The 25,006-nt window shown below is 43.3% G+C and overlaps 1 long non-coding RNA gene across 1 annotated transcript in view; it reads right to left on the bottom strand.

Moving 5' to 3' along the window:
- LOC126455675 (uncharacterized) overlaps window positions 1-1,606 on the bottom strand; it is a 299,825-nt gene extending 298,219 nt beyond the window's left edge. The window contains exon 1 of the long non-coding RNA XR_007585351.1: window positions 1,524-1,606. This is a non-coding gene — a long non-coding RNA (uncharacterized LOC126455675). The remainder of the gene's footprint in view (window positions 1-1,523) is intronic.
- Window positions 1,607-25,006: the final 23,400 nt, after the last annotated feature.

Genomic DNA, 25,006 nt, shown 5'->3' with positions numbered 1-25,006 from the left:
TCACTTGTTTGATAAGCACAGACCTAATTTACATGTGGCTGTTTTTGTAGTTATAATATTATACCAGTCGTTTTTTAGACTTCACTCAATTTATTGTAGGCCCACCATGAAGTAATTTTAGACCAAGTGCAGCCTCATCATCAGATGATGGTGTGACAGCAGCATTATTATCTGGACCGTGTACAGATAGACACTATGTCTGTGATGTTGTGCATTGGCAAGACAGCCAATCCACTAGGAGGAAGCCGAAAGGCACGCGTTTAAGCTCACGCAGGCTGGCGTGAGGTCTGGAACAGGACACGGAAATGAGAATAGCCAAAAACGTACGTAGCTGCTGGAATACTTAACTTTAATCCATAATTGGTGAACATCGCTCTTGACGGTACATGTTTTACAGCATCAATAGTGACTGGTAATGGCGCCTTGCTAGGTCGTAGGAAATGACGTAGCTGAAGGCCATGCTAACTATCGTCTCGGCAATTGAGAGCGTAATTTGTCAGTGAACCATCGCTAGCAAAGTCGGCTTTACAACTGGGGCGAGTGCTAGGAAGTCTCTCTAGACCTGCCGTGTGGCGGCTCTCGGTCTGCAATCACTGATAGTGGCGGCACGCGGGTCCGACGTATACTAACGGACCGCGGCCGATTTAAAGGCTACCACCTAGCAAGTGTGGTGCCTGGCGGTGACACCACATGTGGTACCCATGACAAATCAATCCGACTGTGCACGTTCTAGTCAGCTTACACACGTACGCACATAGTACTTAGAAGAACTTGTTTCACAGATTTCACAGTTTACTGTCAAACCAAGTACAACCTAATAGGAATAGAATGAGATTTTCATTCTGCAGCGGAGTGTGCGCTGATATGAAACTTCCCGGCAGATTAAAACTGTGTGCCCGACCGAGACTCGAACTCGGGTTCGCAGGAGAGCTTCTGTAAAGTTTGGAAGGTAGGAGACGAGGTACTGGCAGAAGTAAAGCTGTGAGTATCGGCCGTGAGTCGTGCTTTGGTAGCTCAGTTGGTAGAGCACTTGCCCGCGAAAGGCAAAGGTCCCGAGTTCGAGTCTCGGTCGGGCACACAGTTTTAATCTGCCGGGAAGTTTCTAATAGGAATAATTTGTTACTGATACCACTCTGCAGTACAATCACCGCGACTCTGTTGTCTAGTTGTAAATGATCAAGCAAATATGTTGTCGTAACACCACCATCTAATGATGTGGCTCCACTTGCTCAAAAACTTGTTAACGGTACAATAGATCTATCTAATTCAGAATGCGACTGATGCATATTATTAGATCTACAAAAAATGTCAGTTCAAATCACTGTTTGGGTTCGTCATCCACAATGCGTATAATTAATTTCAAAAGTTTAGCTCTATGTGAAGCACCACATATCCACACGTGCAACTGCAATTATGACTTTGGTACAATCGTATAACTTGACAGAAATCTCAATTGCTTTAGACCCCTCCTTGCACTGCAACTGCGACAGATGGCGATATTAAGGAAGGGTTGCTTTACTTACCGGGGAGCGCGTCCCGGTGCGTCCGACCGCAGGGGCTTCGTGCGTCACTCGCTTACAGACACTCGCACAGGACGACGGCAAACCGCCGACTGCCGCGCCGCTCCGCGTGGCTTGACCCCCCCCCCGGCCACCACCCCACCCTCGCCACTGCTGTCCCCCCTACCCTGCCGCGTTTCACCCCCACCCCAGGCCAAACGCTAGTTGCCATTCAGCTGCCCTGCTCATCCATTATGGGCAGGTTGTTGACACAGTTCATGAAGCGCTGCCGCACTGAATAGCAACTCGATACTCAGGAACCGGTTAATCATTAAGAAGACTGGGTAATTATATTGCAAGGAGCAAGCGTAGTGCAGAAAAAAAATTAAAAAATAGGAACTGAATTCAAAACGCTGAGCGCAGTCTCGATCGTGGCAGGAAGTAATCTTTCCCACATTAAATGGTACAGCCACGTTCAGAGTCACCTTTTTGCACTTTTGTAAGTGTAGACAACAACCCTAAGATTAGTCTGCCACTCATGTTCGTCGAGAGCTGCGTTCTTCATCAGCTGTATCCCACACCATCGACGGTCTGCCTTGTCTCCTCATACCTACACCTTCTCCTATGATTCTACACCATTCCTACAAATACATTTTTGAGTAACGACTAGGTTAACACATCTCCAAATACTCTCTTTCTTTACTGAGGTGATAAACGTCATTGGACGGTGACACATATATATACAGATGGCGGCAGAATCGCGTACGCAAGGTATAAAAGGGCAGGCCATAGCCAGAGCTGTCATTTGTACTCAGGTGAGTCATGTGACTACTGCCGCACGACGGGAATTAACAGACTTTGAACGCGGAATGTCAGTTGGAGCTTGACGGTTGCGACATTCCATTTCGGAAATCGTTAGGGAATTCAGTATTCCACAATCCACACTGTTAAAAGTGTGCCAAGAATATCACATTTCAGGCGTCACCCCTCACCATGGACAACGCAGCGGCCGACGGCCTTCACTTAACGACCGGGAGCAGCGGCATTTGCATAGAGTTGTCACTGCTCAAGCAACGCTACGTGAAATAAACTAAATCAGTGTGGGACGTACGACGAACGTATCCGTTAGGACAGTGCGGCGAAATATGACATTAATGGGCTATAGAGCAGACGACCGACGCGAGTGCCTTTGCTAACACCACGACATCGCCTGCAACGCCTCACCTGGGCTCGTGACTATATCAGTTGGACCGTAGACGAGTGGAAAACCGTGGCCTGGTCACATGAATCCAGATTTCAGTTGGTAAGAGCTGATGGTAGGGTTCGAGTGTGGCACAGACCCCACGAAGTTGCCAACAAGACACTGTTCAAGTTGATGACGGCTCTATAATGGTATGGGTTGTGTTTGTAAAATGTAAACTTCCGCAGCCGGAATTGTCACAATTGATAAAATATTCTGGGCTATTATTCCGTGGTCGAAGGGATTTCACTTTAAAACTCCACGTTTCGTCACCATCTGAGAGCCAGGGTGTGAATTGAACATTCAAGAAAGCTACGATCTTACTTGAAAATGTCCTCCTCAGATGGGAACAGAGCTCTGAGCTCTGTGCGACTTAACTTCTGAGGTCATCAGTCGCCTAGAGCTTAGAACTAATTAAACCTAACTAACCTAAGGACATCACACACATTCATACCCGAGGCAGGATTCGAACCTGCGACCTTAGCGGTTGCTCGGTTCCAGACTGTAGCGCCTAGAACCGCACGGCCACTCCAGCCTGCGGACTGGGTCCCCTAGTTATTCGGCTACTTGTAGATCATTGCAGCCATCCATGGACTATGTTCCCAAGCAACAATGGTATTTTTATGGATGAAAATGGGCCATGGCACCGGACCGCTATTACTCGTGACTGGTTTGAACAACATTCCGGGCAGTTCGAGTGATTTATCTGGCCACCAAGATCGCCCGACATGAAACCCATTGAACATTTACAGGATATAATCGAGAGGCCAGTTCGTGCCCGAAATCCTGAACCGGCAACACTTTCACAATTATGGACGTCTGTCGAGGCAGCGTGGCTCAATGTTTCTGACGTGAACTGCGAACGACCTGTTGAGACCGTGCCACAGTCAATTGCTGCACTACACCCGGATGAAGGGGTTCCGACACGATGACTTTTTTCACCTCAGCTTACTGCGCCGGAGGAGAGGCAGTGGAGGAAAAAAAAACTGAATTAAAAAATCCGAATGCTATCTCGATCGTTACAGGAAGTAATCTCCCTCATATTACAGCGTACAGTCACATTCACATTCACCTTGGTGCACTTTGGTAACTGAGGACAACAACCCTAAGGTTAGTCGGTTGGTCGGAAGCTACCCTCTTCATTAGAACAATACCTGCTGCAGCCCACAGTCCGCCTCATTTCCTCATGTCTACGCCTGCTCCTGCGATTCCTTCAGATTCGTTTCCCATCAACGACTTGGATAACATGTCAACAAATACTCTCTTTCTCTCTTTATGGTTTTTATTAAATCATTTTTCTCTTGGACTCGATGCAGGACGGCTATATTCGTTACTCGATCGACCTGTCCGGTTTTCAGTAGTCTCTTGTTATATCAAATTTCAAACGTATCAATTATTTTTTCCAAATAGTCTTTGTTTCGCAAGCATACAGAGATGTGCTCCTAGCATAGCCTTTTCTACTCTAAAGGTTTATAGTTTTAGATGTTAGTAGCTACTTCTCTTTACAGAAAGTCCTTATATCTTATACAGTCCTTGCACCTGTATCTTTCCTGCAGCGTCCTTCTTATATAGAACAGTACAAGTACAGATTTCTGTCTCAAAAATTCTCTTCGTGGCCAGATGCGACAGTTTTTGTCAATCACGTTCGTTGACAACCACAAGAGGGAGTGTTGACGGGAAGACGAAGCAATGTACTCTGAAGCACCGCAACGTGTAACTGTTCTGAAGATGGTATTCATAAACGTGTTTTGAAAGATTCATGAAAATTATTCTGCTTGCCAGGTTTCGTTTTGAAAGGTACAACACAGAGTTGCACAAGTGAATTACTTGCGAATACGTATGTGAGCACTAATCGCTGTTCGGTCATCAAGAACTGACATGAGTTCACTGACACTGACTGCTGGCGAAAGACAGTCAATACACACTATTGATCAAAAGTGTCGGGACACCCTTACATAATGGGAAAGTGACCATTAAATGTCACGATAGGAGGACCCGCCACTATAAGCGGAGGCGAGGAGTGTGGTGTGTTGTCAGCAGAGAAGCATTGACAGCAGATAGGTCGTTCAGGAGAGTTCAGTGATTTCGAACGTGGACTAGTCACTGGATGTCACGTGAGTAACAAATCCATCAGAGACGTTGTAACCGTTCTAAAAGTGCCGAAGACAGTTGTTAGTGATGTGACTGTGAAGTGGAAACGCGAGCAACCAGGCAGGACTGGTGCACTGACGGACAGGGACCGTCGACCGTTGCAGTAGATGGGTGTAAAAAATCGCATGAAATCAGCCGAAGTAATCGCTCGTGAATTTCAAAGTGCTACCAGTAGTTCAGCTAGCATAATGTCTGTGAGGCTTCAAAAAGAAGAGCGGTGCAATGGCTAGGCGACTCCTCATAAGCCACAAATTTCAGAGCTAAGTGATGCTTGAGGTGGTCTTACGAGCTACACCGCAGTGGAGTGGTGAGTCACACTAAACGCCATGGCAGTCCATGGAAACTTTTGAGTGGGGTGAATGGCTGAAGAATGTTACCTGCCATCATGTGCAGTATAAACGCAGCAAGTGGTGTGTGATGTTACGGTATAGAAGTGGATGTCGTGGTTACAGTGAGGTCACCTTATTGCCTTAAAAAATAAAAAAAGCGCTAGATGGAGAAGTATGTGAACGCATTTTACAAAATAGTGTACTGTGTACAGTGGAGGAACAGTTCGGAGACAGTGATTGATTGTATGAGCATGATAATGGACAATTTTATAAAGCCGCATCTGTGCGGCTATGGTTTGTGGACAATAACGTTCCTGAAATGGACTGGAGTCCCGAACTCAACTCAGTGGTACACATTTGGGATGAGTTAGAAAGTCGATTTCTCTCCAAACCCAAGCGTCTAATATCATTTACCTTCTTTGGTTCGGCAGTTGGGGAAGATTAGACTGCCACTCCTGTAGTGACGTTCAGCCACATAATTAAAAGTGTCTCCAGCAGACTTCCAACCACCATAAAGGCGAAGTGTGGACACACCCTGTAGAGTCTTGTACCGCAAGGAAGCAAGGGAGAGGAAGTTTCTATGGGTGGCCAGTATCTTCTTTCTACAACACAAATGCTCACATGGATTAATACGGTTCTTTATTTACATGAAGTGGAAGCATTTACTTAACTTGAATACAGTCCATGTTTTGTAGTATAAGCTCATCAGGAATAGTCCTCTTGTAGACTGATAGAAAGGCAGTATCGGAAATCTTGCTATTGGTGGTAAGGTGTTATGGGACCAAACTGCTGAGGTCATCGGTCCTTAAGCATACGCACTACTTAATCTATCTTAAAGTAACTTACGCTAAGGACAACACACACACCCATGCCCGAGGGAGTACTCGAACCTCCGAGGGGTGAGGGGGGGGGGGGGGGGAGCCGCGCAGACACTGACAAGACGCCTCAGACCACGCGGGGCTACCCCGCGCGGCAGTCTTGCTATTACAACTTCATTTTTTCACTGATAGTAAAGTACAAGTCTGCTTGAGGTAAACTGGTCAAACTAGTCCTGCTTTAGTCACTAACCTGGTCGCTATGCACTGTCGTAGCCCATAACAAAATAAACGCGCTCTGCAGGTAAACTGACAGACGCCAAACCGGATGATGGAGTGAGACCCTCCGGTCAGCGGCGGCGGCCTAAATACATGCCGTCGAGAGGGCGTTGGCGGCATGTTGCGTGTGGGTGTGTCTCTGGCCTCTCTTGTGATAGGCACACTTGTTCCAGTGCCTACTAATCGATCATCACGCTTCACCTTTGCCGACCAGTGTATTGACAACAGCTTATTCCAGCACACACCCCACCTTAATGTCGACTAATGGGTCTCCGGATGCTTTTGATCAGACAGTATATAGAGTTACAATCTATCCTGCTTCATGCAGTCGACCGAATGATATGGCATGATACTGTGTTTCTGTAGTAAAGACGAGGTAGATTTTAGGTGAATGGTTTGTTTTAAATGGACTTGGATGTATCCACTGCCAAGTGGTGCATGAGATTCAGATATTTATGACTGTGGTTGATACATGAATGAGGTTTCACCCATCTGAGTTCATGATAAAGGAAGAGAACTCAAATTAACAGTAGTAGGCTACTTCAGATGATCTATCTCTGTGCCATTTGCTGTTAGTTTATCTTCACCGTTTTAAAGAAAGCCGTATTTAGGAAACACAAGAGTCTTGCTAGCTTATACCCTGAAGCTACCTATTAGGCACAGAGTGTTTCACATGCGATGCAAGTGCAAGCACCGTGTCCTGTGCTCTGCGTGAGCCAACAGCCTCGTAGGTAGGCTACGGACACTGATGACGCTGTGGACTGTGCCTCGGACTCTGACAGCTGGCATATTCTGAGAAAATCTTTTACTCCATTTAGCATTTCAGAGTGATGTGTCAATGCGGTCTATGTGCATATGCTCACAGGGCTGTGCACGAACTCAGCTTGAAACCTCATGGTAGAAGAGTAGCGCGTCTACTGAGCGTTACTGTTACTCGACTTCAGTATTAATCTCGACTATTGCAGTCTGTGAGTGACGGAGAGGCTGATACCGAAATGTTCTTTTCTTCCTGATAAAGTGTGGCCGCATTTATTGGGTTACGTGGACTCGCGAAACAACCGACGTTGTAGTTCTGAGAGTCGTTGTCAGCTACATCAGGAGCCTCTGTGCAATGTGAAAATAGGAGAGTGGTGTGCAATTAATGCTACAAGAATTAGCTGACATATCTTTTTCCACGAAACCATAACTTCTGACAGGTATGTGAACAATATACTTATTCTTTTCTCAAGGAACTAACATCTAGCCGGCCGGTGTGACCGAGCGGTTCTAGGCGCTTCAGTCTGGATTCGCGCTAACGCTACGGTCGCAGGTTCGAATCCTGCCTCGGGCATGGGAGTGTGTGATGTCCTTAGGTTAGTTAGGTTTAAGTAGTTCTAAGTTCTAGGGGACTGATGACCTCCGATGTTGAGTCCCATAGTGCTCAGAGCCATTTGAACCATTTTTGAACCAACATCTAAGGAAATGACCTATGCTTATTTCATATAGGACAGTGCAAGAGCACTGATGCGTCTATAACAGCCTTACGAGGTATTGTTAATGACAGGAATAACTCTCTTATAGTACAGTCTCCACGTCCACCAGTAATTCATAGATCTTCCATACTACACGCTATAAAAGTGTTTCTGATCATACACTTTCACAGACAAACTGTAGCATGAGAAGATCAAGTTTGCAAAGGCAGCTTAGGGTGCAGGTCATGCGATACCAGATTGTAAAATAGTCGTTAAATGATCCAAGTCGTAATAACAATCCCTTCCGAAACCTTTGTGAGAACAGAGACACCACACTGCCCGCGAAAATTCGCAACACAGTGAGGACGTCGTCGTGTTAATTGCCATAAATAAACGGTAAAACTTGTAATAGAATTATAGTACATTAAAAAATTGTTTAGTAAAGGAACATCGTGTATGGCCAATATGTCTTCAATCTGGTAGGTATTAAATGAGTCCCTACCATTTCAGATAGCTTCTATCCACGCGTGAAGTTCAGCTGTACTGTTTACTGACTCTCATCTCGACCTATCCAACGGCTTTGCCACGATGGCAGCACTGGTTCCCGCCCGATCACCGAAGTTAAGCAAACTTGGGCCCGGTTAGTAGTTGGGATGGGAGACCGTAAGGGGAAAACCGGGTGTCGTTAGTTTTAAGGACGTGCAAGTCTCCCAAGTAGTGCCCAATTGAAAGAATTACACCAGACCGCCGTGCCACACATTTTCTTCATCACCACCTATAGAACGCGACAGAAGTTTCACGGATCCGTTAAAAAACCGCACTCTCCTGAAGAAGGGTTTTTAGATAATGGGAAAATACTGTGATATTCGATTATAGTTTGAGGATTGCGTTGAACTAGGGGTACAATTTGAGTTTGTATATCCTTTTTCCTTTGGCGACTGCCTTTGAGAGCACCTGCAGTTTAAAGAGTCCGCGTTCAAAGACAATCATATATCGTGACAGATAAAAATTTGCAGTAGACAAGGGTTCTGACCTGGATCTCTGACGGAAGACGACCTCTGGTTGCAGTGTTTGGAAGTAACAGAAATAAACATCAGTGGCAATGAGTGTGAGTCAGACCTGGATGCGTAACTGGTTTAAGAAAGGCTACGAGGGGAATTTGGACATACGTTCAAAAGAAGGAAAAGGTGTAGTGCCTGCTAATAATAAACAGAAGGTCAGGGGTAGAATCCAAGTCTGTCGCGAGATTTTCAGTATATTGCAGTTTCAGCAATTCATGTCATAGAACTTCGTTTCTTCATACACATCTCCACTAATCGGTGGATAATGCACTCAGTGAGACAGCCTTCACAGCTATCGCCTCTACATCATACTCGTATTTGACGATCACTGGACGCCAAACGAGTCTAGCCGGAAAAAGAGATTTGATACCAAAGAAAGGCAACTGTCTGTACTGAAGAGTCGAGTGAGGAGAGTGTCGTCATTATTTAGAAGCCACGGATAAAAGTACATGATTGGCACTGTCAGTATCAAAAATCAAAGAAGGAGTTCTAGACTTACGACTGTTGAGTGCACTATTCTCTCGACAGATCAGCTGCACAACCGTCAGCGGTACAATGCAATATTCCTACTCCATATTCTCACTGGCAGTAGTAAATGTTTGTGGAGGCTGTTGGCTACGACAGCAGGAAGACCAGTAGCCTTGTATCAGGTCATTTACAGACGGCGGTCGCCACTTAGCAGGCGGTCGGTGATAACATCTGTGGGGCAGACCTCTTCGGCTTTCCTCTGGGTCACGTGTTTACTTCTGTTGTTGCTGGAAGTACCACAACAGTTCCACAGATTTCCCGTCCTAATGATTGTGCACCGTATGGTCTACACTTCAGACCACAGCAGAACCATTTCAGTCGCTTTCCAGATAATTGTACATTTTAAATACGGTGCTTGTTAAAGGCTAAGGAACAGTGACGTTTCCACGTACCTGTATGAAGTAGCTGGTAGAGAGACTAGCGAACAGTCCATCCCAGTGTTAGGCGAAAAGGAGCTGTCAAAGATCACGTATAAGAGCAAGCCTACTACAGTGACGCTGCAGCATGTAACTCCAGGGTATTGTCAAAGACAAAAGCTATCAGCTGTGGTAGTGTATTAGGGGGCCAAGTAGATGACTGTGTTGGAATGTCATATCTAAGGTTACGATCGTGAGAGGGCAGTTGATTGGCTTCAGAAGGATCGAAGAGTTACCATCGCTTTGCGTTCAATGCAGGAGGCAAGAAGTGTGAGCCCATGACCAAACAAAACTATTGTTAACGGAGAAATAGATACAGTTGTGCAGAGATCCTCGTGGAAGGAAAAACAGGAAGAAAATAGTAAGGTACATAGCTTAACCGGAGAAAGAGGATACTACGTTGCTTTCTGCTCGACTGTTAGTGCTTGACCAATGGTACTTTACATGAAAGTTGTTTCCCGTTCATTCAGGAATGGGGCGTGAGATAGTAGAAGGCTGACGAGTAATTGTTAGTTGTTTGCTGATGACTGGTTTGCACAAACGTTCTAAATAGGCTTCCCCGAGGTGTAACCGCATTTCTTCAGATGTCTGCCATTTAAAATTTCGCAACGTTTTTCAATATTTTCGAACTCGAAGAAGCTTGTGACTGAATATGCTGATTTTGCTTCGTATACACCCAATGTCCGACGTGATACTCATCATACACCTTTGTGGTTTGCAGTTGTACAAGCATTTTGTAAATAGTCTTTTTGCGGAAATAAATTACACTGCTCCAGCGTCTTATCAGTTAATCTGTTTTGGATTATGCTTTAAATCCACCAGTGACCATCTAGTTAATTAATCAGTTACAGGAAGTTGCTTCGTTTATAGTAACTTCTATGCTCTCCAAACAACCATATTTTCTGTGGTGTTGTCGTTCCTTCATCATTTCCTTACCTCTACTATCCCAGTCGTAAATAATGCGGGGGAAGAACGTCTCCTGGTAATTCTCCGTGTGAGTTGGAGTTTCCCTGTCTTTACTATCGGGTTTTTCGCGAGTTATTTTCTAGCGCCGCTTCCCACAGTTATTTGACGATCACTTCCGCGATGCCGTCACCCGTAATAAACGACCCTTTTGCAAACGCGCTGCGTTTATTTGAATCTTCTCTTTCTTCTATATTATTACTAGCTGATAAAGTTTCCAGATTGTCGATCAGATCGCAAGACTTGGTCGAACGAGAGAACTTTACGTCCTTGATGAATGAATCAAATTTCCTAGGGATTCTGCCTTTCCTACGCCTAGTTGTGCGTATCGTTACACTTTAGTTCTGCTCCGACACCATCTAATTGATATTTAACGATAGTGACTTTTTCTATTGATAGCCTTGTAATCAAACAGTTTGTTATTGAAAGTATATTATGTTTTGAATGTCGAGGGTCAACTGCTAGTCCTAGAACCAAGCGTCGCTTCTCTGTGGGTCTTCCTGTGAAGTTTGAGCGTACCTGTGTACAGCAGCAATATTCGCTATCGCGTTAGTGCTTCATTTACCAGTTTTTCGGTTACCAGTTTGCATTGTTTTTATCGTCTGCTTTGTATTTATTGTAGAGGGGGTCTTTAACTTAAGACATTTCTTGGTAATCATCGTATGGCAAAGACCATGAGGGATTTCTGGAGCCATTAAAAGAAGCAGTTCGTAACCTACGTGATCAAAAGTATCCGGACACCTGGCAGAAAATGACTTACAAGTTCGTGGTGCCCTCCATCGGTAATGCTGGAATTCAATGCGGTGTTGAACCACCTTTCAGCCTAGATGACAACTTCCAATCTCGCAGGCATACGTTCAATCAGGTGCTGGAAGGTTTCTTAGGGAATAGCAGCCCATTATTCACGGAGTGCTGCGCTGAGGAGAGGTATCGATGTCGGTCGGTCAGGCCTGGCACGAAGTCGGCGTTCCAAAACATCTCAAAGGTGTTCTGTAGCATTCAGGTCAGGACTCTGTGCAGGCTAGACCGGTACAGGGATATTATTGTCGTGTAACCACTCCGCCACAGGTGCTCGATCGAGTTGAAAGATGCAATCGCCATCCCCGAGTGGTTCTTCAACAGTGGGAAGCAAGAAGGTGCTTAAAACATCAGTTTAGGACTGTGCTGTGATAGTGCCACGCAAAACAACAAGGGGTACAAGCCCCCTCCATGAAAAACGCGACCACACCATAACGTCGCCGCCTCCGAATTTCACTGTTAGTACTACACACGCTGGCAGATGACGTTCACTCCAGACAACGTTTCTCCACTGTTCAATCGTCCAATGTTTACAATCCTTACACCAAGCGAGGCGTCGTTTGGCATTTACCGCCGCGATGTGTGGCTTATGAACAGCCACTCGACCATGAAATCCAAGTTGTCTCACCTCCCACCTGTCATAGTACTTGTAATGGATCCTGATGCTGTTGGGAATTCCTATGTTATGATTTGCCTATTACACTTTGGACCAAGGAATGTGGAAATCTCGCGTACAGACGTATGACTCAAGTGACACACAATCACCTGACCATTTTCGAAGACCTTGAGTTCCGCGGAGCGCCCTATTCTGATATCTAATGACTACTGGGGTCGCTGATATGGAGTACCTAGCAGTAGGTGGGAGCACAATGCACCTAATATGAAAATCTTATGTTTTTGCGGGTGTCCGTACACTTTTGATCACATAGTGTGTGTTGCTATCCACAGCACGGTACTTTACGGATTGTCGACACTGGTTTTCGACACCTTGCCACATTAAGCGGCATATGTTTCCAGTAGTTCAGCTTCTCTGCCTGAAACAACAATTCATCGGGCAATAATGTTAAAAGTGCGGCTCCCAGTCTTTGGCTACGTTGTCTCCGTTCATCGTGAGAAATTTCATACTTATTAAGTGCACGAAGTCGGCGTACCCTCTAGATCAGTGATACTCGAATTGTGCTGCGCGGAGCCTTCGCGCTTTGAAGGCCTCTGCGAGGGTTCTGCCAAAGTAATATCAATATAAAGAACAAAACACATCATGTCGTGTCACACACTAAGAAAAACAGCCCTTACAAATGTCATACCAATGTTGATTTTACAAAAGTTATTTTTTCTCTCTGTGCGTAATAGCCGAAAAAGAGACAACAAGCAGCAGAGTAACTTTATAATAACGCTACGGGAAAAAAACTACAAACAAAAGAATTTAGCTTGTACGAGTAGCTATGTGGTGACTCAATACTCCTCGTTAAACACACCACTCCTGCGTGAGATTCGAGTCGTGTCTCGGGCATGGGTGTGCGTGTTGTCCTTAGCGTAAGTTACTTTAAGTAGTGTGTAAGTCTAGGGACCGATAACCTCAGCAGTTTGGTTCCTTAGAAATTCACACACATTTGAACATTTGGAACTAAACACCCATGCAGCAGCCATTCTGACAATTTCTCCCTCCCTTCCTCTCTCTCTCTCTCTCTCTCTCTCTCTCTCTCTCTCCTGTATCCATCTCTCGCTGTGTGCTTTCTCCTCTCCACATTCCGTGAACGTTCCACTACGTTCTCTGCATTTCTCTCTCTCATCCATTAACACCTGGAACCACCTCAAAGGGTTTTGTCGCTCCACTATGCTTAACTGCCCGGGGCTGTGTAAACCCGCGCCGCACAGAACAGGGTACAATTCCTACTCGAGTTTGAAATTGCAACGCACGGTCCTATTTGGCAAGTCGCACTGCTCCCAGATCACAGAATATTGGTTCAAAATGGCTCTGAGCACTATGGGACTTAACATCTGAGGTCATCAGTCCCCTAGAACTTAGAACTACTTAAACCTAACTAACCTAAGGATGTCACACACATCCATGCCCGAGGCAGGATTCGAACCTGCAACCGTAGCGGTCGCGCTGTTCCATACTGAAGCGCCTGTAACCGCTCAGTCACTCCGGCCGGCACAGAATATTGGATTTGTGTTTATTGACTACAGTTGTAAAATTCAGTATCTTGTTACGATAGTATTCTATTTTCGTCAAACTGATGATTTTAATATATAAAATGGAACATTGGCTTAAAGGAATTGCAACAAAATCTTGCATCGAAGTTTCAATTATGGTTCGGCTGGACTATGTGGCATCAACTTCAGAGATTTCCAATCAAGACTATGAGATTTAAGAAGGCGATGTAACGACTTCAAGCAGTGAGACAACTAAAGACTCACTAACGATGAAAAAAAGAAAGGATGATGAAACTTACATCAGTCTCGAATCTATTGATAGTAACGGCTCACCTTCCTCTGTGTTATACAGAACGATACTTCCGAATAGTTCTATGATACTGCTAAGATGTGCCGACATTTAAAACCTTCACATCCCATTTGTAGAGACAAGAATGAAGAATTTTTTATGGGTAAGAAAGAATAATTATTAGAAGTCAAAAACTGTGTAGTATGCGACCCAAACGATGAACGAAAAAGCCATGGAGGTGTCATATTTTGTCATCTGTCACATTGAAAAATGGGTGAAGCGAATACTGTCACTGAGAATTAAATAAAATGGTGTGTGGCAGACATAATTCAATGTAATCTCCATGAAAAATCTGATAATCATCTCTCCACAGTGCAGTGCCACTTTCGAGCAAAACTGTTTTGCGCCAAATTAACGATCTCGCAGGCTGTATCACACAAGAATCAGTTGTTCGCCTTTAACACAACAAATTTGTATTGAAAATGAATGAGTCGACTGATGTAGTTGGACTACCAGCTTGCTGATAATTGTACGATATCCGTGTAAATATTCACTCGTACAAGACTTGCTTATGTGCACATAGCTGATAAATAATATTGCCAGAAAAGAGATTCTTAACGCAATTAACAATATTTTTGAAATAAACCATCTCGATTGGCGTGATTGTGTCGACATAAGTACAGATGGGGCCAAGGCAATGACTGGTAAAACTGCAGGAGAAGTATCACTAATAAAAAGTTAAGTGCCGAATTATAGTTCCTGCCGTTGTATCCTGCAGAGACAAGCACTCGCGATAAAAAAATAAAGAAGGTGCCACCAAATCTAAAATTGCTTCTTGATGAAGCAATAAAAATAATCATTTGCTTTAAATGAAGTCTTCTTCATTGCCGATTGTTTGCAATATTGTGTGAAGTTTATGGGAGCAAACATAAAACACTACTCCTCTAGCTGAGGTTAGATGCTTGTATCGGGGTAATATTCTCTTGAGATTATTCGAACTAAGAGCTGAATTACAAGCATTTCTTTCAAATTAAAAGATCATTTGAGGGATGTGATTGGGTTCTTCAGACTAGCTTTTTTTGACAGACATACTTGGAAAAGTATTTGGAAAATATAATGAATTAAATATATGTTTACAAGTAAAAAAGACAACTGTTTTCAATGCTAATAAAAGAAGATCAGCATCCAAAAAGATTATTTTTTTATTGTTTTTGTCGACAAGAGAGAACTAGAAAGGTTTTTTTGGCGGGACAGTAGAATTAGTCAATGAAATATTCGAAGAATTGGTCCAATATCTCCTTGATATGCAGACAACTTATTTTCCTGAAGAGAAAAATACAAAACCGAAAATGAATTCACGGACTCTGAATCCTTTTGTAGCGAATTTTCAGAAGTCAGAACACATTAAATACGTCATGCGAAACCTGTGAATAATTTTTGAGAAATGACTTCAGTTTCAAGCACGGAATCATTGTTCAACATGATGAATATTAACTTCCCACAAAGGCTCTGACTGTTCTTCTTCGGCTCGCAACAACATACTTGTGGTGAAACAGGATTCTCAGCATACACAGTTACAAAGACAATACCGCATTCGACTGGATGCTGAGCCTGACATGCGTCTACATCTCTCTTCTATCAAGCCTGATGGTGAACTGTTGGTCAAAAATAAAAAACAACTTCATACCTGCCACTAAATGGAAACAGTTTCATCAGTTTACTGTGGAATCAATACGTTGTTGTTCTGTGGTGTTTTGTATATTGTTGTAGAAGTGAGTAGAGTATAATATACCTATTTCTGCATGATCTTCATTAAATGATTATAATTAAAGAATGGACATAAAAGAGGTTTTGCTTAATATAGGACTCCGTAAAATATTTAGTATTTCAAAAGGGTTCCGTCGCCGAGGAAAGTTAGACGACCGCTGCTCTAGATATCTGTCTTGGGAACGCGGTACCAGGGTTACCAAAGGTTAAAACATGTGTTTGGGCATTCCGTAGTGTTTGTCAGATAGACACGTAGAACCAGTGGAAACTGATTTACCGCCGATGTGAACAGGTATAGAGGACCACGTCCTGGAATATGTAGAGCCTTACGAAACAAGCGCTAGTGCCGAAATGAAGCATGGCAGAATGCTATGAAAGCAACAACGAAACACAGGCCACAGCCTTATTGCAAGGATACAAGGTGGCAGTCAGGTCTGAACGGAACACGTATGAAAGCTTTTTTTGATGATTACCTGACAATATCAGGCGTATTGGAAGCGATCTCAGAATTTAAACAAGATGCTCTTCCTATTACAGAATTTTATACGATACTGCAATGCCTGTGTTATTCAGATTTACGATGCTAATTTCTTTTGTACATGCATGCATCTCCAGAGAAACAGACACCGCGGCAACTACAGCCGTTATGAAATACATTAAATGTTTTCGCAATTGCGACATGGACAACCATCAGCTGTAGAATGGAATGACGACAGTGAAAATCTGTGCCAGGCCGGAAACCGAACCCGGATTTCCCTCTTATCGGGAGCGGTCGCTTTACTATTTGGCTACCCGTGCACGACTCACGGCCAGACCCATGCGTCTACAACCTGAACTCATACATCCGTTGTGTATATTCCCGTACAGGGGAAACATTTTACTCGAAAGTCGCTTTACGGTATCGGCAGACAAATGCGACAGTACAGTGCCTGTGTTATTCCGATTTGCGTTGGCTTGTGATGGCTGTTTGACGGGTAAATCGACACGAAGACCGTTTCTGAAAACTGTATCACAAGATTCGAAGTAACGAACAACCACTTTAGAACTTGTTCCTAGTGGTCTCACGGGACCTATTTATGTTCCAAGTCCCGGAGGCAATAGATATTTAATGAGTATCGTGGATGAGGCAAGCAGATACACATTTGTGCGTTTCTTAAAAAATAAGGACGAAATATTTGAAGAATTCAAGAAATGGGAGGTTGACTTGAAGAAAGTTCGCGTGGACAATGGCCTACAATTCTGTTCGCGCAAATGGTCGCAGCTCTGTGAATGTAAAGGAATTGGGCATGGAATAGCAATGGCGTATACACCGCACCAAAACCGTGTAGCTTAACGACTCAGCTGAACGTTAATGGATATGGTAAGGTCACAGTTGCAAGGAAGTAATTTACCTAAGATTCTTGGGCTGAGCTGATGTACGCTGCGGCATACATAAGACATCGTGTTACAAACAGTCATAACAACGAAAGAATGCGTTATGAATTGTGGTCAGGTAGAAAGCCTAGTGGGAGACATTTACCTGTGATAGTAAGCGAAGTTTTCATTAGCGCACCCAAACAAATACGACGTTCCAAATTATCCAAAAGGGCAGGAAAAGGTATTTTTATAGGATATACTTAATATGGCCGCGAATACAGAGTCTGGATGCCAGAAACGAAACATTGTGGAATGCAGGGACTGCGTGTTCAAAGAATTTTTGAACAGAAAGCCTCAACTGCAAATAAGAAACAGAAAGAAACTATTGAACTGTACAGTGACGGAGTATTATAATTCCCAAGTATTGAAGATGTGTGTACAAGCTAAATGCAAAGGAAGGGAAAGCTGTTCTGTCTGTATATGTGGATGATATGCCTACATTTGCACAAAATGAAGAGATGAGGCAAAAGTTATAAAATTCTTTTACAAAGTTGCCTTGAAATCAAGCACATCGAAGTGGTATCACACATGTTAGGAGTGAAATTTGACAACAGCGAAGATGGAACGTTCGACGTGACAGAAGCGTAATCCTTCCGCAGATTGGCTCAGATTGCAATGCTGGGCCATCAATAAGTATCAACGTGCGAACCATTCAACGAAACATCATCGATATGGGCTTTCGGAGCCGAAGTCCACTCGTGTACTCTTGATGACCGCAAGACACGAAGCTTTACGACTCACCTGGGCCCGTCGACTCCGACGTTGGACAGTTGATGACTGGAAACATGTTTCCTGGTCGAACGAGTCTCGTTTCACGTTGTATCGAGCGGATGGACGTGCACGGGTATGCAGACAACTTCATGAATCCATGGACCCTGCGTGTCAACAGAGGACTGTTCAGGCTGGTGGAAGCTCTGTAATAGTGTGGGGCGTGTGCAGTTGGAATGATATGGCGCCCCTGATGCGTCTAGATACGACTCTGACAGGTGACACGTCCATAAGCCTCTTGTCTGATCACCTACATCCATTCATGTCCATTGTGCATTCCAATGGACTTGGGCAATTCCAGCAAGACTATGCGGCACCTCACACTTCCAGAATTTCTGCTGAGTGGCTCCAGGAACACTCTTCTGAGTTTAAACACTTCCGATGGCTACAAAATCCCCAGACATGGATGTTATTGAGCATATTTGGTATGCCCTGCAACGTGGGATGCCTCGTACTCTTACGGATTTATGAACAGCTCTGCAGTATTCATGGTGTCAATTCCCTGTAGCACTACTAGTTTCTTTGGCTCTGCTAGCGCTCTGCAATTGTTCTCTACATTGAAATAAAGAAAACTTCGAATTATCACCACGAAACTAGTCGTAACATTCCCATTGGAAACATTAGAATCATGTTTGTTATAAATACATCACGACGTCAACAACGGCAAGTTTTGATATGTAAACTATAAAAGAAATGTGTATTTAAACATTAACATAGAACAACATTCAATCAGCTGCAAATAAATCAAGAGTGTGTGTATTTACAATCATTTTCGACAGCTGTTTTCAATAACGTGCCTTATATCCGAGCATGGTTACAAGCTTTTGTCTCAAAATACTTTTGCTCCTACCGCTTGCGAGCAGAAGCGACTTAGTCAAGTCATCGGCTTCGTTCTGTAACCTCACAAAAAATACACTTTCACGTATAGCGCGCTTGCATTTTTTATCTGAGACACATTCTCCCACAACTAGACTGAAAATAGTTCCTCTCCCCTGGTTCTGACCGAAGTTGTACTGTTTTCCTCGGTTGCAAGGCAAATGCCGGAACTGGAAACTGTCTCCCAAATATTCCTAATTTGTACTGTCTCTACCCCTCTGCCACCTCGCTAGGTACTTGGATGAAAATACCCTGATTCTAGATGCATCATTACTCTAACAGCCTGGACTTCCAAAGGAATGAAAGATAAATTAGCCACAATCCTACAAGTCCCAATGCTGGAGTTGTAAATGAGAACCCCATTGCTCTATCGCTCGGATTTGACTGTCAGTAAGTATCAAGGCGACAGTCAGCCCTACCCTCAGCAAGAGAGAATGAAAACTAAAAAAATAATAAAAAATGAAATAAACGTGACATGTACGTGTAAATAAGCTGTCACTATTTACGGACAAGGATATAATTTTTGTTTTGTTTATCTACATTGCTGGCCATTAAAATTGCTACACCAAGATGATGACGTGCTACAGACGCGAAATTTAACCGACAGGAAGAAGATGCTGTGATATGCAAATGATTAGCTTTTCAGAGTATTCACACAAGGTTGGTGCCGGTGGCGACACCTACAACGTGCTGACGAGAGGAAAGCTTCCAACCGATTTCTCATGCACAAAACAGCAGTTGACCGGCGTTGCCTGGTGAAATGTTGTTGTGATGCCTCGTGTAAGGAGGAGAAATGCGTACCATCACGTTTCCGACTTTCGTAAAGGTCGGATTGTAGCCAATCGCGATTGCGGTTTATCGTATCGCGACATTGCTGATCGCGTTGGTCGAGATCCAATGACTGTTAGCAGAATATGGAATCGGTGGTTTCAGGAGGGTAATACGGAACACCGTGCTGGATCCCAATGGCCTCATATCACTAACAGTCGAGATGACAGGCATCTTATCAGCATGGCTGTAACGGATCGTGCAGCCACGTCTCGAAACCTGAGTCAACAGATGGGGACGTTTGCAAGACAACAACCAACTGCACGAACAGTTCGACGAGGTTTGTAGCAGCATGGACTATCAACTCGGAGACCATGGCTGCGGTTGCCCTAGACGCTACATCACAGACAGGAGCGCCTGCGATGGTGTACTCAACGACGAACCTGGGTGCACGAATGCAAAACGTCATTTTTTCGGATGAATCCAGGTTCTGTTTACAGCATCGTGATGGTCGCATCCATGTTTGGCGACATCGCGGTGAACGCACATTGGAAGCGTGTATTCGTCATCGCCATATTGGCGTATGACTTAACGTGATGGTATGGGGTGCCATTGGTTACACGTCTCGGTCACCTCTTGTTCGCATTGACAACATTTTGAACAGTGGACGTTACATTTCAGATGTGTTACGACCCGTGGCTCTACCCTTCATTCGATTCCTGCGAACCCCTCCATTTCAGCGGGATATTGCATGACCGCATGTTGCAGGTCCTGGACGGGCCTTTCTGGATACAGAAAATGCTCGACCGCTGCCCTGGCCAGCACATTCTTCAGATCTCTCACCAATTGAAAACGTCTGGTCAATGGCGCCGAGCAACTGGCTCGTCACAATAAGCCAGTCACTACTCTTGATGAACTGTGGTATCGTGTTGAAGCTGCATGGGCAGCTGTACCTGTACACGCCATCCAAGCTCTGTTTGACTCAATGCCCAGGCGTATCAAGGCCGTTATTACGGCCAGAGGTGGTTGTTGTGGGTACTGATTTCTCAGTATCTATGCACCCAAATTGCGTGAAAAAGTGATCACCTGTCAGTTTTAGAGTAATATATTTGTACAATGAATACCCGTTTATCATCTGCATTTCTTCTTGGTGTCGCAATTTTAATGGGCAGTAGTGTATGTATCAACTCAGATCGGATCAGCTGTTGACGTTGTTTCAGTCCATCCCTATTCTGTTTTGTTCTTACAATTTGCAACCTTCTTCGCTCCTCTGTGCATAATATCTTCGCTAGGGTCCAATCCTATGCTGCTAACACGTAAAAAAATTTTAGATACTCACATCTTTGCTCCCTATGTTCTTATTTCTTTCACATCTGTTTATACGTCTTCGAGCCAAGTGTATTACTTTTCTTTTCCACAAGAAACTATAATATGAATGGCCTGTCGTCCGTTCTACGGATGTCGGAAGAGCATAATTCCTCATTTTAGGCGGCGAGTGAGATACTTTCTATCTGGATATACAGTTTATAGATTGTTTCTCTCGTATATTAAACCTATGTCATTCTTCTAGGTCCGTATATCCCCCCGAGGGCCTCTCCCTGTTGCAGCCTCTTAAAGACTCATATCTCTATAAGGTTCTGTCCTTTTCTTGCTTACATTGTTTTAAGTTACAGATGTTCATAGTGAGTTCCTACGCTAAGTTCTCGTTCTTAGTTTTTCTGTCAGACCGACTTTTAACTACTCTTTAGGTATTTTTATGTTTCTTCCTTCTGAATTTCTGTTCCTCCAAACGTCATCAGTCAACTTTATTTCATGCTATCCTCACATGTTTATGAGTTGTTGCAGTGCAGCAGAATAACAGATTGTGAAGATAGCTATTGTATACCCAAAACTGGTAATTCTGTCCAAAAAACTTTACGATCAAAACAATTAAGTAAAAAATTATATACATCATATGATCGCTTCGCAAACTGTCATACTGTGTCAAATTCTGCTCCATTTAGGAGCTGTCTTAAGGTGCATCATTTGTTGCGTATTGTAGAGGTATATCTTTAACCCTTCTTCGGCAGCCTGTTCTAAATCAGATTGATTAGATTAGTCGTCTGTTCTAAAGATTCAGACACAATCACAAAGTCGTCTGAAACATTCAGTCAGCCTACCTGTATCTCTTTTTTATTGTAGCGCAATCCCAAGTCCTCCTTCTTTCACTCCTGGGCACCACACCGATTACCTCACCGAGGATACAGTTAAACTACAAAGGGAGTGATTTTCCTAATTTGACTTAAATTGTAGTCTTGAAGAACTCTGCCAGCGTAACTTAGAACTTTACCTTGGGCGTCGTGTCTGATACGCTCAAAGGATTTCCATCTTCCCAAAAAGTTGGAACAGTTATGGCCTACCTACTTGAATCATTGTTCCTTTTGAACTCCACGAATGTGCTCGCGAAATGATTGCTTACCAGTTTTAGACACATGGTTAGCTATTTCAGAATAAAGATGTATTCCATGCATGATCTGCCCTACCCGATACCTCCCTGGCACTCACTAATTTGTGGGTGTAATAGCTTGCACACACTGTTCAGCAGTGTGCTTAATAAGAACTGCATGAATACACTGCATGAAAAAAAGTGCGACCCCTCAATGACAAAGTCATTTCGTTGATAAGTGAGTTAAAAGGTAGCTCATCATTGTAGGAGTGTATGATAAATTCAGACCAGATGAAACACACATGACACAGTAAAGAGTGCCCAAAGAGTCGCAACGATACACAGTGTATCGCGCTTTGGCGACAATGCAAGCTTGTATTCTCGCATGGAAACCATAAAGGCTCAAATGGCTCTGAGCACTATGGGACTTAACAACTGAGTTCATCAGTCCCATAGACTCAGAACTACTTAAACCTAACTAACCTAAGGACATCACACACATCCATGGCCCAGGCAGGATTGGAACCTGCGACCACAGCAGCCGCGTGGTTCCGGACTTAAACGCCTGGAACTGCACGGCCACAGCGGCCGGCGGAAACCATAAAGTTCATGAGTTTCATTCACTTCCACATGTACCATATATATTCAAATGGCAAGGGGCCAGGCGACATTACTCGTGGCTGAAATTGTGAAATGTCCCCTTTGAAAAATTGTACAAGACTGTGCTTAAACTGACACACAATATTTTTTGGCGCAACGCAATCTGACTTTCAATAGTCCCTACAAAAGAATGGCCCTGACTAACATTAACCTATACCTTTCACAAATCACTTACCTTACAAAAATCTTCGTTACTCGAACTACTGCAATACAGCGAGCGCCACTACTGCCAGCTAAATAAAAGATTCAAACTACAGAAGGCACTAACTACTGATAGGCATAGTTAGCAAATGAAAGATTTTAATAGAGAACAAACAATGTATTTACCTTAATAGTCATAATATATATAGCAGTTCATGACATCCAGTCTTACAAATTTCAAAACTCCGCCATTTCTTTCCCCACATCCACCACTACTGGCAGCTCACCTCCAACTGCGCAACGCTATGCGCTGTGAACATCCAGCTGCCCAACACTACAATAGCCAACAACAATGCAAACCAGCCACACACTGCACATAGCACAGCCAGTGATTTTCATACAGAGCGCTACGTGGCGTTACCAATACAAAAACCTGAACAGCCTACTTACATAGCCCCCATGCTCCCCACAAAAAAATTTACAAATTGTTTTGGGCAGTGGTCAGTAATGATTTGATAAAATTTTTCATAATTACAATAACAAAGATATCAAATGCACACACTTATTCATACAATGTTGGTCAAAAGCGAAAATTTTCTCACAGTCCATAAAGACAGTCCTGATCATTCATCACAGTAAAATTGCAGTGTTTTTCTCAAAGTCTGAGCAGTAAAAGAAAATGCACACGGAAGTAGTGGATTTCCATGCAGTCTTGAAGAAGTAGTGTTGTCCTTCCAACGGAAAGACAGTTCTGACTCTCGACATGCAGACAGGTAGTGGGCCACAACAGAGCAAACCCACAACAGAGTCATTCGTAGTTTTGAAGACTATTGGTAGGTAGTTCATCACAGAGCAGACCCACTGTAGTCCTGGTTGAGATTGTGGTATTGGTGGGCCACCAGAGGTGCAGACCCACTGCAGTCCGTGTAGAAATAATGGTACTGGTGAGTCAGCAAAGGCGTAGACCCACTGTAGTCCTTCCAGAAATAATGGTATTGGTGGGTCATCAAAGATACAGACCCACTGTAGTTCTTGTAGAGATGGTCAGCAGCCATCTGTTGTGACTGTGCAGGTGCACAATCACCATTGAAGAGTCTTGTGGATAATATAGCAAGTCCATAACCACCACTTGTGCACTCACAAAGTTTTTGGAATTGTCCTTAGAACCAGCAATGCTGTTATCCAGTCCCTTGCTGAATTATTAACACACGTGCAAACACTAACAGTCCCTACTTCTCACATATTGTCCATATACTATGACCAACAGAAACGTGTACAGTGAAATGGAACTTACAAGTTAATAATATGATGAACTGGTGTCAATTACAATTTTATAACATACGAATACAATTACAAAGGAACAAAATATATCATTAAAGAACATAACAATACAGATAACTCTGTAGTATTACAGGCTTTACAAAAGAATAGAAATAAACAGATACATCAGTGTTACAGGAATTATGACATAAGTACATACATAAAGATCAGAATAACTTTTGAAACATCACCTTCACATATGTGCAACAAAACAGAATAAATAATGTCTAAACATCTTTTCAAAGTAAATAACATATTATCAGAAATTTCTACAACATAACTCTCATCAGCTAAACACATAAAGACAGGAAAAAGACAAATACGCAAGGGTACATAAACACATAGTGGAATAATACAAAAGGAAAGACAGGGTTTGTTTTACTGCAGTATCTTGCAAACAAAACTTTACTTCTTGGAGATCTCCCTTCGTTCTTCATTATTTCAAAAAGTGCTATCTATACCTGCTTTCTGTACTTTTTTCGTAAAACTTCTCAATGCATTTCTTCCAATTCATCGCAACTCATTCTCTTATATAGTCTACCCCCTCTTAAGCTAACTTAAATCTACTGAGCTCAGATGCTAAACTAAGTGACGAGGCAATGCAGCAGCATAAAACAATTAATACAAACAGCAATGAAAAAAATGGAAATTGTCAAAGCAAGCTGCAGTAAATCTAAATTACCAAGCAATGCAACATTACAACTAATATGAGCCAATGTACAGCAACAAGAAAAATAAATCAGTAGTAAAACTAGCTTAACAGAGTAATACAAAGTGAAATTTAGTAGCACTATGCCTGGCAAACAGCAGCAGCAAATGAAATAACTTATACCTAAACATGACAAAGCTCAAGCAGAAAAAATATTACACTAAAAATGACCATGTTTAA

Source organism: Schistocerca serialis, chromosome 2, assembly GCF_023864345.2.
Source record: "Schistocerca serialis cubense isolate TAMUIC-IGC-003099 chromosome 2, iqSchSeri2.2, whole genome shotgun sequence".
Lineage (NCBI taxonomy): Eukaryota > Metazoa > Arthropoda > Insecta > Orthoptera > Acrididae > Schistocerca > Schistocerca serialis.
The sequence above is the reverse complement of the archived record's forward strand: the minus strand, read 5'-3'. Positions and strand labels throughout refer to the sequence as shown.